Source organism: Berghia stephanieae, chromosome 1, assembly GCF_034508935.2.
Source record: "Berghia stephanieae isolate SIO BIC M18660-M18661 chromosome 1, UCSD_Bste_1.3, whole genome shotgun sequence".
Classification (NCBI taxonomy): Eukaryota; Metazoa; Mollusca; class Gastropoda; order Nudibranchia; family Aeolidiidae; genus Berghia; species Berghia stephanieae.
Genome location: NC_088360.1, coordinates 76,553,490 through 76,569,927, shown reverse-complemented (window position 1 = coordinate 76,569,927; position 16,438 = coordinate 76,553,490).

Genomic DNA, 16,438 nt, shown 5'->3' with positions numbered 1-16,438 from the left:
GCATGGGCCAGTGGGCGAAACCCTCCCCCCCCTGGGGGAGTTTTCGCCACATGGTTTTTCTGAAACAGCAATATATTTTGAGTATCAATCCGGGTGTTACCGTTTTTTCAAGTGTCATTTACGAGAGTTACGGCCCTTGAAAGGTCATTGGGTGCAATTTTTTGTGAAATCGTTTTTGTGCATAAAATGGTTGTTTATCACCTTAAAATTGTTTCACATACAATCAATAATGGAATTTTATTGTAATTTCTCATTTTTTGCCTCATATCATAAAATATTTTACAAAGCCATATAGCGTTTTTAAATCTTTGATAGCCATTTTCTCTATAATTTGAAAAAAAAACTATTACAGGTGTACTTGTTTCCCTTCAAGATGAATAAACAAGAGGGATTTTGCACTAGCACAATTCAGGCATGCTTCAGGGACATATAACACAAATTAATCCGGGTGTTACAGTTTTTTCAAGTATCATTTACAGGACTTATGGCCCTTGAAAGGTCATCGGGTGCAATTTTTCGTGAACTCATTTTTGTGCATAAAATGATTGTTTATCACCCTAAAATTGCTTCAAATGCAATAAATAGTGGAATTTTATTGTCATTTCTCATTTTTTGCCTCATATCATAAAATATTTTACAAAGCTATATAGGGTTTTTAAATCTTTGATAGTCATTTTCTCTATAATAATGAAGTCCCCAAAGGCTGTGCAATTGAAGCTGCATTTGAGAGTGCCTCATCAGAGGAAAGAAAACTGCAAGAAGCTGCTGTAACCTTGAGACATTTGATTCTGGATTCATCAAAGATCATTCACAAATGCCTTGGCCCCCCCACATCAGAGTATTTGCTATCTGCTCAAGACCAACTTCCTTCTGCTCTGATCAAATTTTTTACTACACTCCTATCCAAGCAAGGTGCAGGACATATGAGTAGTAGGTCTGAAAGACTTGTACGTTCCATGGCCCAAGATGTTTGATATAATGTCACTTGTGGACAATGGAAAATGCCTAAACATTTACTTCTGGGGATGACTGTGAGGCATTTGACTGGAAGTTTTCAGATTATAAACATCCTTAACCGCTTTGGACATTGCGCATCCCACTCTACTCTTTTGGAACTGGAGACTGCAATGTGCGACAGTGTTGTTGAATGCTCCACAAATCTTCCTTCTGCCGCATTGGCACATCCAAAAATCACCCATTTTTGCTGGGATAATTTCGATCTCACAGAGGAGACCACTGATGGGTCTGGCACCACACACTCTACTCATGGCATCATGATCCAAGAAATAAAAGAAGGAAACTTGGAAAGAAAAATAGAGCAACAAAATGTCACGACTGGAAAAACAAAGAAAAGGTCAGCAACTTTCAAACCCATCCAAATTCAGCCTTGCTTTGCAACTGGAAGAGCAGAACCTTCTCTGACTGTTTCCACAACAACAGTAGAAAACAATCAAGAAAGACAGCTGCACCAAGATAATTTTCTGTGGGTGTTCTGTAGGATGAAGTTGAATTCAGACGGAGAACGTTTCCCTGGCTGGAAAGGTTGGCTTTCATCAACAACTCCAAACCCGCAAAATGAAAATGAAACCAACATGCCTTCAATTGTTGAATATATGCCTGTCATCAATGCTCCCATAACTGAAGCAGCTACAGTACAGAAGGTGCTACAACTATCTTTGGAGGCAACACAAGAGCTTGGTCAGCCATATACATTTGTAACATTTGACCTTGCTGTAGCAAAGAAAGCTTACGATATTGTCTGGCAAAACCCACAGCTTTACAAAACAGTCATTATTCACCTGGGTGTCTTTCACACCATAATGTCATATCTTGGTGCCCTGGGAAAGCTCCAAAGTGGATCTGGTTTTGAAGAAATTGTGACTGAAGCAGGGCTATGTGCACATGGTTCTATGGATAGGGTTATGAGTGGAAAGAACTACAACAGGGCTATACAAGTGCATGTGTCTGTTTTGGAGGCTCTAGAGAGACTTCTGCTTGCAAAATTTGAGCAGGACACGGATTCAAAACTCAGTAAAGACCTCATGTCTTACATAAAGGAATTCACCGAAGGAATTTCAAGCCATACAGCTAATAAAATTCTCCAGTCAACTGTGTATGCTGAGTTATTTTCCCAGTATGAAGCCTTCAAAGAGAGTGTCCGCTCAGGAAAGTACAAAAAAACTGCACAATACTGGATCCAATACATGGACAGAGTTTGGCTTCTCCTCCAGTTTCTGCGAGCTACAAAGACAAACAACTTTCTTCTTCATATATCTTGTTTAAAAGAACTGTGCCCACTGCTTTTTACCATGAATCACCACAATTATGCCAAGTATCTCAGTGTATATTTTGTGTCACTAGCCAACCTGATTCATTCCCACCCAGGGGGCAGAAGAAATGTTACAAGATAATGGATTTAGTGTCTCCAGATCAAGGACGCCTGCTGGAAGAATAGCAGTTGATATGACCATTGAACAAACAATAAACAAACATGCAAAGACAAAAGGAGGTATTGTTGGGTTCAGCAAGAGTCTTCCAAGCTATTACCGTTGGAGTGTAACAAGACACAATCGAGCAGAATATGTATCAGCAACCCAAAGAATGATCAGCAACAACAACTGTATGGATATAGACACCCACAAAGAATTGAGCCTTGCAGAAAAAAGACAAAATGAAAAGCGAGTGCAAAAGATCCTCCAGGCATTTTCAGCATTTATCAATCCCTTTGAAGTTGAAGATGGTCTGGTCAGTCTAGCTTCAGGAATGAAAGTGCAAGAGGATGTTGCTGATGACCTGCTAGCCGTGGAAAAAACAGGAAAAAGATTGTTTGAAAGTTTTGTTGAAAACAGACTGAAAGAAAAGACTGTAGAATTTAACAAGCCATTAGAAAGGAACAAGACCAAGACATTTGCATCATTGAGGAAAGTGGTAACAGTGAAAAAAGACATGAACGTGGTCAAAATCAAGGCACAAAGAAATTTATTTGGCCAGCTTCTTGTTTTGTCCCAAGAGCACAGTGTTGATCTTCAAAAAGTTCTTCAATATCCTCTAACACCTACTCCATGGTCGCTGGCTTCATCAGATGGTTTACCTCTGAAGACCAACAAAGCAACTCTGTTGCACAAGGTCACGCCTGACAATTCATTAATGTTCGAGGATTATGCAAAAAAAACAAACAAACACCGTTTACATTGTTGATGGCAATGCACTGTTACAAACTCTGTCAGCAATCCCAAATACATTTGGTGAAGTAGCCAAACTTACATTGTCCTCCTTACCACAAGCAGCTTGTGTACACTTTGTGACTGATACTTACATAGAAGATTCAATCAAAGGTTGTGAGAGATTGAGGAGATGATCTTCTGAAGATAATGCATACTTGTTAAGAGGTTCTGAAACAACAGTGCCCAGACGTTGGAAATCATTTCTCAGCTGCGTTGATAACAAAAGATCCCTTATCAGGTTTCTCCTCAAGGAATGGGAAAGTAACCAATATGCAAAGAAACCTAGAAACAGGGAAATCTTCCTTGTCTGTGAAGAGAGATGCACCTTACTTTACAGTGACACGGATGAATTTACCACAGCTGTACCTTGTCTAGATCTCTACTCATCACAGGAAGAGGCAGACACACGAATTATACTGCACTGTCAATATGCTTCCCGCCAACCAAACTGTGAAACAATTGTTGTCAGATCACCAGACAATGATGTCTTCTTACTTCTCCTTTCATTCTCAGAGACAATTGGAAAGACCCTGATTTTTGATACTGGCTGTAGCAACAACAGGCGACAAATCAATGTCTCTCAGATTGCAAAGACTTTGTCTAAACAGATGTGTGATGCATTACTTGGTGTCCATGCATTCACAGGCTGTGACACAACAAGTTGCTTTGCTGGGCAAGGAAAGCTGAAAGCTCTAAAATTTCTTCAAAAGGAGGAAGATCTTAGAATTCTGTTCTCCAGATTTGGAACATCAGCAGCTGTTTCGAGTAATGACTGTCTCATGTTAGAGTCATTTGTGTGCAAGCTGTATGGCAAAACCTCATGCACAAGTGTCAACAAAGTGAGGTATGACATAGTTCGCCAGCGTTTCAAAGGAAAGAAAGGTACCATCTCATGCAGTGGTGGAATTGATCTGTGTCAGATGCCTCCTTGTAGTCAAGTATTGTCACTGCACATATCAAGAGCCAACATTCAAACTCTCATTTGGAGGAATGCAGTGTGCCAGAATCCTAGCATTCCAAAACCAGAGGATAACGGTTGGCAGATAAATTCTGCAACTGAATTGGAAGTACAGTGGTTCAAAGATGCTTTCATTCCAGATGAGTTGCAGGAAATTGTGTATGAAGAAAGCTGCACGAGTACTGACGAAGATACATATGCCGAGGATGGTAGTGATAGCTTTGACAGTGATTTCCTTGACGACACTTCAGAGGACGAAGAGGATTTTGCTACTGATGATGAGGATATGTAATAAATTGGTGAGCAGTGCAAACTGTTAAGGAGTAAAGCATGTTTGCAAAACACATAAGGATATTGTTTTTATGTACTTACTGCATCTTGAATCCAGAATCCCTTTTGAGTATCAATTATTCTTCATAATATAACAATGCGATTTCGTTCAAAAGTCTTCGGTAATGATGCTTCACTTGGGTTGTGAACAAATTAGTCTTTTTTCATGATATATCTATTGTTTTTACCACACCTTCAACTTACTTTTAAATGTGACAACTGGACATCAATACCATGTTTAAAAAGAATGAAAATTATGATGAATTTGGCATCCCACAAAGTGGAGAAAAATTTAAGGGTTGCGTACACTTTTAGTTTTTCCTGTGACGGAGAAATATGAAGGTTGTTGTTGAGGCTTGGGCCATAGCTTTCTTCAGTGCTACATTTTTAATGAACATGCTGTTTTTGGCCATATTTAAAATAATTTTTGTGTAAAACACTGAAATAGCCCATAAGTTTAGATATGACACTTCATGAGATTACTAACAAATTGTTTCAACTTTCTGTGAATCTATATAATATTTACAAATTGAAAGCTTGTGCACATAGTTTGATAGTATATTCAATTTCCTTCAGTTTGATACCCAATTTGCATATATTTGAATTAATATTGTAGTCTCCAGAGCCTTTGAAAGAAATGTTGTCTCTTTTTTGCAAGGGGACACAACTCACTTTTTTCAAAGGGCCATAACTCTCTTAAATGACACTTATTTTTACGGTAACAGTGGAATTTGTATGGCCAATAAGTTCTATTATTTGAAAAACATAGTGGCATAAACTCCCAAAAGGGGGGGAGGGGGGGGGGGTCCCAGTGGCCTAAGCACTATTAGTAATACGAAATGCATAATAAACAACAAAGAGAGGGGCCCCACTGAGACCAATACAACATTATGGAAATGTAATAATTGTAACACACACTCAAATGACCAATTAACATACCACTGGTTCAGTCTAGAAATACCATATTCAATATTACAACACCAACCGTTTCATCACTAGACTCATTTAGCCCAAAGGCAATTAGCAGTCCCAAACATAGATCAGTTTCACGTCCAGAAATAGCAGACAAAGTTATCAAAATATACATGAACTTGACCACTTGAGAAAGAAAAATAACTTTCGTGTAATTTGTATTAATTTTCAATCTAGTAGAAATAAAGTCAGTAATATTGAAATTTTAGTTTACATCAAACCTGCTATAATCATTGGATGTGAATCGTGGCTCACAACAGATCAAATAAAAAGTGAATTATTTCCAGAAGGAAAAATCAATTCAGGAAAGACCGAAATACATAAGGAGGCGGTGTCTTCATAGCAGCAAATGACAACCTCGATGCAAATGAACTTAAATTAGACGAAGAAATAAGATTGTGAACTAGTATGGGCTGAAATCAAAGTTAGAAACAACGCCATCATTGTAGGATCATTATCGACCCCCTACCCCAAATTATACAATAGAAAGTATCATATCAATGCATTGGGGAAATCAATATCTAAACACTTAGTTAAAAAATAACAACACCTTATAATCGGAAGGGATTTCAACTTTCCGCACATATGTTGGGAGACAATAAATGCTTTACTTCCAAGCTTCAACCAGGCGGCAAAACAACTCCAACACCAGCCAGGCTAAGTGCTCACTTGTTCACATTGAAATGTTTGTGCGGCTATGTGGTCTTGTGGCATGACACTCGCTTTCGGATCGGAAGGTCCTGGGTTTGAGCTTCGCTCGGCGCATAGTTGAGTGCTTGGAAAAGACTCTTTACTCACATTCTGTCACCGTAGTCAGATGTAAAATGAGTACCTAGCCGTCAACAGCGTTGTCTCTGTCGGAAAAATTGTAATATCGCCTAACAGGCGTCATGTCTCGTTCTTCATGTTAGGTGTTGCTGTTGGTCAGGGACCCTTTGTAAAGCGCCTTGAGCATATTTAATGGATATTGCGCTATATAAAAGCTCTAGTTATTTTTTTTACTACTTGACACCACTGATTTTGAAATAATGACCGTTTTAGGTCACGACATTGTACTGTAAAACATCTGAAAGTTGTAATGAGTACTACCGCAACAGCTTTTAATATAGCGCCAGTCAGCAAAACCTTTATCTGTGTTGTTTCCAAAATGAGAAAAGTATTGCTTGGTCGTGGTTATATGGAATGAGGATGCATCAGTGCCCTGTAACAGACAGTTTTCGAGAAAAACTCTCAGCTTGGATATGAATCATGAAACGGACTATAAATAGAGCGAAATTGACAACACTCAGCCCTTTGTTATTAATTTAGCTAGCCGTTTTTATGAGTAGTTATCAGTAAATTGTATTATTCAGACTATAAACCTTTAAGGTAACACAGTGTTTTATATATGGTAGTAGTCGTATGTTCTATCTGGCTGGCAGATGTTATGAGTTTGTCTTTAACAAGCACATTACATCAAAATCTATTTTGTGGTGGGGAGGCAGTCCACGCGATTGGATTTGCACGAGTTTGGGGATCTCATATCCACCTTGGTTCTCATAATAATAAACTAGCAAACCCTCTACAAATTCGATGTAAACACGCACCTAACTGTCTAAATAAGAAATAAAAGAGCAGAGTAACGTCATCTTCGTTTATTTTGTCCGAACGAGCTTGCAGGGTGTCACTTTTCCCGTAATTTGATTGAACAAATCATAAGTACTGGTACCATTCTTATTCCCCGTCCCCCACCTCTCTCTCTCTCTCTCTCTCTCTCTCTCTCTCTCTCTCTCTCTCTCTCTCTCTCTCTCTCTCTCTCTCTCTCTATCTCTCTCTCTCTCTCTCTATCTCTCTCTCTCTCTCGAATATGAACAATTGTTAGTTAGACACCTGGTATCACTGGATCAAAAGCATTTAGTCTAATATCAATTTTTTTTTTTGGTATGCAACAGTGAATAAGATTATGACAATACGTTGTCTATTTTAAGCAACTCACTATATTTTTTTTTAAATCCTATTGTTTGCAAGATATACATGTTTTTCATCAGAATTCTCATGACATAATATAACCTCCCTTCATCTGCCATTATTGTTAAATGTTCTGATATGGTTTTTATTCAATAATTCATGTTTAAATCTATTTTTCGTCTCTGTATAGATAGTATGCACTTGGCTAAGAAGCTCATAACATTGCCATCCGGAAGTATAACGGACCAACACACAAAACTGTGTGTATCCATGAACGTTTATAGTCTGGTTAATACAGTTCAGTGAGCATTACTCATAAACGCGGATGGCAAAAAACAATAACAAACACATGAGTGACGTCATCTTCGAACTATCTATACATTGGCACGCTTTGATGCGTGCATGCGTGCTTTGTGTGTGTGTGTGTGTGTGTGTGTGTGTGTGTGTGTGACGTTGTGAGGAATGTGTGTGTGTGCACTCTTGTATAAACGGGTGTGCGTGTGTACACAATGTTTATAATGATGTTTTATTGATAGTTCGACGTCCCTCAGGTCTTTGTTATTGTTTTTTGCCATCCGCGTTTATGAGTAATTCTCACTAAACTATATCAACCTGACTATAAACGATTATGGTTACACAAAGTTTTGTGTGCTGGTCCAATATAGTTCCGGTTGGCAATGTTGTGAACTCTTTAGCCAAGCGCATACTATCTATAATTTTGTGCGCATACAGCTGTTTACTCAACGGGCTTGGGCGCTATACAAATAAACTTTCTTCTTCTTCTTCTTCTTCTTCTTCTTCTTCTTCTTCTTCTTCTTCTTCTTCTTCTTCTTCTTCTTCTTATTATTATTATTATTATTATTATTTATTATTATTATTATTATTATTATTAGCCATGATTGAATCCTATGAATTAATTTTTCAATGTTTTTTATTTCGGTCACTGTTTGTTTGGACAAGTGTTTTTGTAGATCAATATAGATAGAATGCGCTTGGCCAAGGAGTTCACAACATTGCCATCCGGAAGTATAACGGACCAACACATAAACTCTGTGTAACCATGAACTTTTATAGTCTGGTTAATACAGTTTAGTGAGAACAACTCACAAACGCGGATGGCAAAAACAATAACAAAGGCCTGAGTGACGTCATCTGCATACTATCTATATATCTTCTTCTTCTTCTTCGTCTTGTGGAAACCTCCAATATTGTCGAGGATCACTCCACAGTTTGTAGTGTTTTACATTTTAAACTTGCTAAAACTCTGCACATAATACTAAAACCACATAGATTAAAAAGTCACGTTGTGAACTCCAGCAATCGCGTGAAGGCATGTTGGCAACCGTTTTCAGCCACTTCAGCTGGGAGGCTATTCCATAGTCGGGCAGTGGAAGGGAAAAACGAATACATGTGGGCGTCTGTTTTTGATGTTGGGATGGTTACTCTTGCTGTGTGTCCCCTCGTATTTCTTGTGCCGATATCTTTGATGTCGTTTGGAAGTTTAAGGCACGAATTTTTGTAGTAGATCTTGTGGAACAATTTAAGTTTATCTATCTTTCTTCTCTTTTCCAGAGGTTCAAGGCCAATCCGTTGTGATATTTCAGACGCACTTGAGAAAGGATCGAATGTGTTTGTGATGCGTCTTGCTGTTTTTCTTTGGATGTTTTCTAAGGTGTCGATGTTTTTCTTTGTATATGGGTCCCAAATTGAGCTGCCATACTCCAAAATTGGTCTAACAATAGTTTTAAAAGCAAGGGTTTGAGTTGTGATTGGGCATCTTTTTAAATTGCGGGTGATGTAAGCGCTTGTTTGATTTGCCTTTGAAGCCAGGTGACATATGTGGTCATTCCATTTGAGGTTTTTAGCAAACTCAATGCCAAGGTATTTTGCTGTCTTTACATGTTCCAGGTTTTGACCATGAAGTTGGTATTCAAATGTTATAGGTGCTTTCTTATCTGTGATGGTTAGAACATTGCACTTTGATACGTTAAATTCCATTTGATTTATTGTTTCCCATTCTTGTAATTTAGCTAGATCGTCATTTAGTGTTTTGCAGTCGTCTGTTGTTTTTATCTGATTATATAATGCTGTGTCGTCAGCAAAGAGGCGCACTTTTGACCTTATACCTCGTGGAAGATCGTTTATGTACACTAAAAATAGGACGGGCCCAAGGACTGAGCCCTGAGGTACGCCCGATGTCACCATCCCGATAGTGGAAGTCTCGCCGTCGACAAGAACTTGTTGGGTGCGATTGTCCAGAAAAGTTGCAATCCATTGTAAGGTTTTGTTCCTGATACCAACGTCATACAATTTCTGGATTAACCGATGGTGAGGGACCTTGTCGAAGGCCTTGGCAAAGTCCAGTAGTACTAGATCAATTTGACCACCATTATCAATAGCAGCTGACAGATCATGTGTTAATGATAGAAGTTGAGTTTGACATGAGTGGTGCTTCCTAAATCCGTGCTGTTCATCACAAAAAATACTGTTAGTTTCGAGATATTCAGTTATTGAGGATCTCACTATATGCTCCAACAGTTTGCAGCAAATGCAGGTTAATGAAATTGGACGGTAGTTTTGAGCCCTGCTTCTATCACCTTTCTTGTAGATGGGTTGGACAAGAGCGTGCTTCCAAACAATTGGTATGTCTCCCGTTTCAAGAGAGAGTTTGAACAAATGTGTGAGGGCAGGTGCAAATTCGTTACTCAATATCTTTAAGAGACGGGATGGTATTTTGTCTGGGCCACATGCTTTCTTTGGATCTAGAGTGGCGAGGAGTTTGGAAACGCCCTCTACTGTCACATTGATTTCGGCCATAGTGTTGGAATCGTTTTCTTCGCCTTGTAGTTGTTGAGTGGTAATTTTGGTATGAGCTTTTGAAGCAAAAACAGAGCAGAATTGGTTATTAAGTATGTCTGCTTTTTCCTTTGCATCAGAGTATAATACACGATCATGCTCAAGGGGCGCTATACCAACCGAATCGCACCTCCTACTTTTTATAACTTTCCAGAGCTTTTTGTTTGAGTCTTCACTAACAAGTTCCTTAACATGATTATGATAGGCCTTTCTACTCTCTTTTTGTGTTTCTTTTTTCAGTCGGGCATAATTGTACCAGTCTTTCTTACTGTTGGACTTTCTCGCTCTGCTCCATGCCTTTTGTTTCCGTCTAGATAATCGTTTGACGGTGGTGTTTATCCATGGTTGGTGAAATTTCCTTGAGCTTTTCTTCGTTGGTACATGTTTGGTCATCATTTTGTTTAGGTGGTCGTTGATGGCAGTCCAAACATCCTCAGTGCTTTCTAGATGTTGATTAATTATGTTTTCACTTAAAAGACGTGTTTCTGTCCGCATTTCGGCGATATTTGCCTTTTTCCAAATAGTAATAGGGTGTGATTTTTTGTGATTTTGTTTGCTTTGATAGTGCTTTCCGTGATGAGAATGTCATGGTCACTAATGCCTGGAATGGTTGTACACTTGACAATTAAATTTGGTCGATTTGTGATAAATAAGTCGAGGATATTTGTACCCCTTGTTGGATTTTTGTTTATTTGACTAAGGCCAAAATCTTGCAATTTGTTAATAAATGCTTGGTTTATAAATGAAGGATATTGGTAACTGATTATTTTTTCTTGTTCCCAATTGATATCAGGTAGGTTCAGGTATAATATAGATTATATTATATTATTATATATAATATAGATAATATATGTGTGTGTGTGTGTGTGTGTGTGTTTGTGTGTGTATATGTGTGTGTTTACCTGTATGCGTGTGGTGTATTTGTGTGGGTGGGTGGATGTGGTGTAGGCGAATAGGTGTGAATACGGCTATGTGTGTGTTTGTTCGTGGCCTTCGTAAAGTTATGGCCTAATACTGACCAAAAAATGACGTCAAAATGCCAGTCTTTTGCCACAAAAGAAAACAAATCGTGAGTTGAATTCAATAGTTCAACCAATGAAATGACTTGTTTCCATGAGCTCTACTAACGACAACTCACTAGGGGGTGCAAAAACCAAATAATACGTACATTTCATATTTTTCGCTACTAGTAATGTGTGAGGATCATGTGACGATAATAATATATGTTTGATAATTATTGAAGATCATTGTCATAACCATTGTCATTGCCATCATTATTTTGTCCTTGGTGATCTGTCATTGAAGATGGGTTTATCATAATGATGATGTGATGTTTATTTTCATAATTATTATCATCATCATCATCATCATCATCATCATCATCATCATCATCATCATCATCATCATCATCATCATCATCATCATCATCTTCATCATCATCATCACCACCATCATGGTCATCATCATCATTATTATGATTATTATTATTATTATTATTATTATTATTATTATTATTATTATTATTATTATTATTATTAGTAGTAGTAGTAGTAGTAGTCGTCGTAGTAGTAGTAGTAGTAGTAGAAGTAGTAGTAGTTGTACAGCAGCAGCAGCAGCAGCAGTAGTAGTAGTAGTAGTAGTAGTAGTAGTAGTAGTAGTAGTAGTAGTAGTAGTAGTAGTGGTGGTGGTGGTGATGGTGGTAGTAGTAGTAGTAGTAGTAGTAGTAGTAGTAGTAGTAGTAGTAGTAGTAGTAGTAGTAGTAGTAGTAGTAGTAGTAGCATAATTAAAAAAAGTTCAGCCAATGAAGAAGAATCCTTAGGCTCCTGACTATCTACCGTACATTGTGACTAGTATCGATACCATGATTCTTCTTCTGATTTTTGTGGAACGCATCTGTTAATTTTTTGTTGTTGTTCAAGGAGTAGTGTCTCTGGTCATTTGAATTGGAAAGGGCAAATTATGCTTGTTGGATATATGTGTTCCTTCATTCTCTTGATGTTCTTGATGCACCATGCCCTTTTGAAAGAATTCATGGATAGGCATTTATTTGTATCTTTAAAAAACAGTTCAAACATTTTCCTACATGTCTCATAATCAGCTACATTAGTAAAATAACAAACTTTTGTCAGGTAGCGGGGCTATAGGTAATTTTGATAAAGAATGTGCTCTACCAAACTGGATGGTTTGCAGGCCCCAAAATTATATCTCTGACAGAGATTTGTGAGAGAAATCTTGATATCATCAAGGCACTGAAAACTAAATTGTCACAGTGAGGACATTCCTGTTAATAGAGACGCTTCAGAAAAAATGTTGTAGACTTCACTGGCGAAATGAAGAGCTTAAGAAACCAATTTGGGGAAGAAGAGACTAGACTAACAGTGTTACATACTCGCCAGGTATTGTGTAAGGAATCGGCACTGTCTGTCATGGAAGCATACACAATTATTGGAAAGCAAAAGTTTCAGACTTATTATTTAAAAAAAGGTTGCATACACATGAAACCGCAATCCATGACCCTATAAAAAATGACGTCACTCATGTCTTTGTTATTATTTTTTGCCATCCGCGTTTATGAGTAATGCTCACTGAACTGTATTAACCTGACTATAAACGTTCATGGATACACACAGTTTTGTGTGTTGGTCCGTTATACTTCCGGACGGCAATGTTATGAGCTTCTTAGCCAAGCGCATACTATCTATACCTCAACCAGGGACAGCGGTATATTATAGATAGAATGAAGTTGACGTCACTCTGGTCTTTGTTATTGTTTTTTTTTGCCATCCACGTTTATGAGTAATACTCACTAAACGGTATTATCCAGACTATAAAAGTTCATGGTTACACAGAGTGTGTGTGTTGGTCCGTTATACTTCCGGATGGCAATGTTGTGAACTCCTTGGCCAAGCGCATTCTATCTATATTATAGATAGAATGAAGTTGACGTCACTCTGGTCTTTGTTATTGTTTTTTTTTTGCCATCCACGTTTATGAGTAATACTCACTAAACGGTATTATCCAGACTATAAAAGTTCATGGTTACACATAGTTTTGTGTCTTGGTCCGTCATACTTCCGGATGGCAATGTTATGAACTTCTTAGCCAAGCGCATACTATCTATAGACACGAAACTTCTGAAGTGGCAATAAATAGAGTTTTATTAGCCGAAGGCGCGTATCGGTGTCAAGTCGTGTCAAGTCGTTAAACACCATCTCGCTCATTATATCATATATATGTAATACAATTAAAATCAAAATTCGGTACGGGTTTTCAGCTTTCTGCATTCAGTTGGGTGATTTCTTCTCACTAAATTCTCTCAGACTATATCTAAACTTTTTGAGTAATGGGCATGATCTATATTACATTTCCATGTGCTCGAGGTCATTGGTCACATTGGAATATGTGCTCAAAGTGACCCACATTGTGAAAAGTGTTCACAGTTTTTGAAATATCTAACATCACGATTGGTCATTTTGTTCAGCTTGATACATGGGTATGCTTACAACTTTCATAAACAAAACAGCGTGTTTACATTTCTGAAGAAATATCCAATTGTTGGACAGAAACAAATCATGTGATTGATGACTTGGTTGAACGAAAACATGAATATAGATCGCTCCCATTGTTCGACTGAGGTCGCGGGCAGAAATGATGTGTATTTATTTAAACAATGGGCATGATCTATATTAACTTTCCATGTGCTCGAGGTCATTGGTCACATTGCAAAGTGTGCTCAAAATAACCCACTTAGTGAAACGTGTTCACAACTTTGTAAATATCTAACATCACGATTGGTCATTTGAGTCATTTGATTCAGCTTGAGACATGGGTATGTTTATAACATTTGTAAACAAAGCAGCGTGTTTACATTTGTTAAGAAATTTCAAATCTTTGGACAGCAACAAATCATGTGATTGATGACCTGGTTGGACGAAAACATGAATATAGATCGCTCCAATTGACCTATCATTTAAACACAAACTACAATCAATTCTCATATAAAAGATAGTATGCGTTTGGCTAAGAAGCTCATAACATTGCTATCCGGAAGTATAACGGACTAACACACAAAACTATGTATAACCATGAACGTTTAGAGTCTGGTTGATACATTTAGGTGAGAATTACCCATAAACGTGGATGGTAAAAAACATTAACAAAGACAGGAGTGACGTCATCTTCGTTTTATCTATATTATGCCATGCTTACCCCACTTGACATTGAACACCCACATACGGAAGGAGCCCCAAAGTTTTATGTCTCCAATTTTTTTTTTTTTTCATTTAGTCTCGGCCTCAACGTTAAAACGCATGAGTGTCTACTTTTGTGAACACAAATCACAAGCATTGTCATATTTAATTTGTCATACATATATTCATTCATAAAATCAGAGGAATTTCGTTCACGTTTTGACGTTCTAACGTTCCATTCTGACAATGGATTTGAAATGCAGCAGAGTGACTTTGAAAAGCAATGCTTTGAAATTATTCAATTATATACTTCTATCGTGAAACAAGACGTGATCCACTGCATTGCGACAGTAACTTAAACAATCTAATGGTTGTGTTTGGAACATAGATACAGGGAAAATGCTTAAATGACACAAAATTATTACACATTGAAATATTTGCTACTTGACGCCTCTGATTTTGAAATAATGACCGTTTTAAGTCTTGATTTTGTACTGTAAAGCATCTGAAAGTTGAAATCAATAACTGCAAAAGTTTTGAGTAAAAATCCTCAATCTGTGTTGATTTCAAATACAATCATCATCATCATTATTGCCTTTTTCATCCTGGGTCAGGGTATCGGCCACAGACAAACAATTTCCATCCTTCTCTATCCTGTGCTAACTTTTTTTTTTTTATCTCATTCCAGGTCTTACCACTTCTCTGTATATCAGCTTCTTTAATTCTTCTCCATGTTCCTCGTGGCCTCCCCCTTGATCTTCTGCCCTGAGGGTTCCAGTCCAATACTTTCTTTGTTATAGTGGATTCGTTCTTTTTAACCGTATGTCCAATCCACCTCCATCGTCTTCTTCCTATTTCCTCTCCCATTGGTTTCTGCTGTGTTCTTTTCCATACTTCTTCATTTTTTTAAATTCTATCCATCCATTTTATTCTGAGTAGCTTACGCATGCACATGTTTACGAAATTCTGTACCCTCCTTATACATGCCTGTGATGCGTTCCAAGTTTCACATCCATACAGTAGGACAGACTTTACATTTGAGTTGAAAAGTCTTAGCTTTAGTCGAAGGGAGATATCTTTAGTTCTCCAAACTCTGCTCAAAGATGTGAATGCAGCCTGTGCCTTTCCTATTTGTGCTTTCACCTCTGCTTCCGTACCTCCATCCTTGTCAATTATACTTCCGAGATAGCAGAAAGTGTCTATATCTTCTAGTTCCTGATCTTTTACTTTGATCTGCTCCCTTTGACGCGTACCTATCCTCAAGGCCTTTGATTGCAGGGTGAATTCTTAGACCATTTGATTCCGAGAGGCTGTTTATAATTGTGGTTTTTGCTTGCATCTGGTCCTGGGTTTGGGACAAAAGAGCCAGATCATCTGCAAAATCCAGATCATCCAACTGTGTCCAGGGGGTCCACTGTATCCCATTTCTTCGCCCTTTGGAGGTTTCTTTCATTAGCCAATCAATGGCAAGGATGAACAGGAATGGTGAGAGCAAGCATCCCTGCTTGACACCAGTCTTAATTTCGAAGCTGTCAGTAAGCTGATCTTCATGTACAACCCTGCAACTTGATCCTTCATACATTTCCTTAATGAAGTTTACTATCTTCTCAGGGAGTCCATAATGAGCCAGAATTTTCCACAATGTTGCTCTGTCAATACTGTCGAAAGCCTTCTCGTAATCCAGAAAGTTGACAATAAGAGGAGAGTTCCATTCTATAGACTGTTCCACTATGACTCGCAGAGAGGCAATCTGGTCGGTGGTTGAACGGTTTTTCCGGAAACCTGCCTGTTCGTCCCGCAGTTTAACATCTGTTGCACTCTTAATTCTCTCTAAAATAATACGGTTGAAAACCTTTCCTGGGATAGAAAGAAGAGCGATACCTCGATAATTATTACAATTACTGAGGTCCCCTTTCTTTGGAAGCTTGATAAGATGTCCTTCCTTCCAATCCTTTGGGAAT